This window comes from Eurytemora carolleeae, unplaced genomic scaffold (assembly GCF_000591075.1).
Source record: "Eurytemora carolleeae unplaced genomic scaffold, Eaff_2.0 scaffold2887, whole genome shotgun sequence".
NCBI lineage: Eukaryota > Metazoa > Arthropoda > Copepoda > Calanoida > Temoridae > Eurytemora > Eurytemora carolleeae.
In genome coordinates this window covers 1-2,889 of record NW_019398772.1, presented here as the reverse complement: position 1 = coordinate 2,889, position 2,889 = coordinate 1, and the positions used below count along the sequence as shown (strand labels likewise).

Below are 2,889 nucleotides of genomic sequence, written 5' to 3'. Positions count from 1 at the left end.
GAAGATGTAATTTCAAGTCTGATTCAGAGCGGACCCTTTAAACTTTAGCAACAATTAGAACAACGATAGGATAATTTCCGTTTTACAAATCAAACCAAACTTGAAATAATCATTTATAGCAAGAAAAACGAGGTGAATCGGACATGCCAAATTATAAACAAAGGATCACTTGAAGTTACCCCTTTAAAGGTTGTTTTGTTAAGGTCTGCCATAACAAATTAAAGTACTTGATGACCTAGATTATAGTTTCGACGACTGATATATCAGAGAGTTTAATATGTATAGGTAGCATTAGTTCGTCAAATAAACATCAGTGGAAACGTAACAAACATTCCTTTGAAACTCCAGGTAAACAAACTTGTACTTTACCTACAATGTTTTAGTCAGGGGTTTATATTTTGTTGAAAAAGGAATTGAGTTTTTGCCACAAACTCTAATTTTCTGATCCCTATATCTTTGAAAGCTGATTGTGTAAACCTTTGATTTTTTCAAACATAGATCATTTAACCTATAACAATTCATAGTTTGAAATATCTTAGGTTTACAACATTGGGTTGCATAGATAATAGTGATTAGAAAGTCAAAATTTGAGGCAAAGACTGAATTCTTTTAGTGCTATGGATCTGGATCCATTGGATCCGCAACATTTTGTCTTCTGGATCCTGATCTAAATATCAACAAAAAACTGTAAACAACAGTTTTGCTCTCAAAACCTAAATCAGTTATTAAAAAAAATCCTTATCTCTGAATGGTTCATGGATCCGGATACTTTTTATCAGGGCGGATCCAGGAACCTTATCCGCATTAAAATGAGATAAATCCAAAGCTCTAAAAAAACTTTTCTCCGTTCTTTCGCCGCATGAAAAAATATGATGTTTTGCTGAAAAAGTCAGGGGAAAAATCACAGTAAAATAACTTGCCAAATAAAGTATTCGTCAAAACCTTTGTTACGAATATTAAATCCTTTTCTATCTTCTATTACCATATTTTCTATCTTCTATTACCATATTTTCTATCTTCTATTACCATATTTTCTATCTTCTATTACCATATTTTCTATCTTCTATTCGCAAAACGACTGGATAATATTCTGAATAGAATACTAGTCATATTAAACAATAGCAATAATTAAAATATAAAAAACTGTACATTTCTATTTCACTGCTGTTTATTACTATTGTACTGTTGTTCTATACTAATATGTACCGCTGTAAAGTGTACATCAATAATTGTGTTGCTGTACACTACCATTGTTTTGCTTTACACTTCTTTTGTATCACGTACACCTCTATGTATCTTCTATTGTATAGGAAGCAAGAGAACATCGGCACGGAATGGCAAAGGTATGAATATCTTTTAAATCAAATTCCGAAACTCGAAATATTTTAAAAGCAAGTTTTATTGAATTGAATCAGACTCAAAGTTTGAGAAAAATAATTTTTAGATTTTGAATTTGAAGCAGATGTTTATAAACTATTGGGTATAAGAGGAGTACGGAGATTTTTAAATGTTACTTTTTGTTATCAACCAATTAAATCGGGTTTACGAATTTAAATAATCAAACAAGTTTGGAATAAATCCTTATCCTAAAAAAAATCTTTGCAATATCATTTGAGTCTTGCTTAAAATAAGATTAACTGTTCGTCTTAAGTCACTTATGGTTAGACTGTATTCGTCATTTTAAGTGACCCTGTCTTTACAGATTTACATGGCTTTTTATTATTTGTATGCATATTTTTAATTTATTTTTAAGTATCTCTTTAAAGATTTAAAAACTACACTGTCTTCCTTATCGCTCAGACAAATACTTAAAGGGACCCGTTTGTCTTTTTAATTGAGAGTCTTTCTAAAGTTGAGAATCTTTTTTGAATTAACTGATCCAGCAGATCTACAAAAATGTAAAGTTTAGGCCTTGTACTCCAGAACATTCGCTTGGTTGGTGGATCATATAAACAAGTGCACTAACCCAGGTAGATATTTAATGGGGGTTTAAAAAAAAACAATAGATTAAACAATAAAAATTGTAAAAATCTATAAAATGATAATGACAATTATAAATATTAAATAATAATGATAATAAAAAAATAATANCCATATTCCATCTAATATATATGAACATAAATCAGTTACTGTCGTCATTATAAAAAAAAAATACAAGTTATACAACTTTTGTATAAGTTTAATAGAAGTACATATAATTCATATCTTTGTTTTAAACTGTTTTTATAGTTAGACAATTTTCTAGTAAAGCTAAACCCAGTAATATTTTCTATTGTTCTAAACTAGGATCATGGCAGTTCATGATTTTGAACATTCTCGATCTATTCATGTTTGGACCTTGATATCGTTGAGAGATTATTCCAAACGTTGACTTTATATATAATATCATTAGTTTGAAATATCAATCTTTGCGATAATAAAGAAATTAGAAAAAAATGTATCGGTTTTTTATTTCTGTAAAAGTACAAATAAATATCTTGTTGTTCAATTTTTTTGATCTTTTTAATTGGGAATTTGCTTCGAAGGAATTGAGTATTTTTCACAAACTTAAATTTTCGAATTCCAATATCTTTGCAACCTGATGGTTTACACCTAAGATATTTCAAGCTTAAACTATTTGTTATAACAGAATTCAAAGTTTGAAATATTTAATGTCAACGACATTGGGTTGTTAGGAGGGGTTACAAAATCAGAGCTTGTTGCAAAAACTCAATTCCTTTGCAGACATTTACTTTATTCTACATTATTATGATAAGTATGTGTTTTATTTAAACTTTACTCTTTTTTTGTTATTTAAATTAATATGATAATTGTAGGTGCCTTGAGCTAATAGATAAACCACCAAGGTGTATCCTTACTAGTCATATTAAACAATAGCAATAATTAAAA

The 2,889-nt window shown here is 28.7% G+C and overlaps 1 long non-coding RNA gene across 1 annotated transcript; it reads left to right on the top strand.

The window, feature by feature from the left end:
* The first annotated feature begins 280 nt into the window (after positions 1-280).
* Positions 281-1,972, top strand: LOC111717633 (uncharacterized). The gene is made up of 3 exons (XR_002768857.1): positions 281-348; positions 1,311-1,343; positions 1,910-1,972. It is a non-coding gene; the product is annotated as an uncharacterized LOC111717633 (long non-coding RNA).
* Positions 1,973-2,889: the final 917 nt, after the last annotated feature.